A 220-nucleotide genomic window follows, 5' to 3' on the forward strand; every position below is an offset into this window, starting at 1 on the left:
AAAGTGCATAAGAAACATGGAGTGATTACTATTCATTCTTTACTACAAATATAACAGAGTTCCACCCATCAACTATATTAAAAGGCATAATGAGGATTATGGTGCCAAATCAATAAAATAAGATCTCTTAAAATCCCTTATGACTATAAGGGATTTAGCTTTCAGAGAAAGGAATGGAAGTTAGGGGTCGTAGTACAAACGACTTTTACCAAACGGCCAA

Source organism: Poecilia formosa, unplaced genomic scaffold (genome assembly GCF_000485575.1).
Source record: "Poecilia formosa unplaced genomic scaffold, Poecilia_formosa-5.1.2 Scaffold270, whole genome shotgun sequence".
Taxonomy (NCBI): domain Eukaryota; kingdom Metazoa; phylum Chordata; class Actinopteri; order Cyprinodontiformes; family Poeciliidae; genus Poecilia; species Poecilia formosa.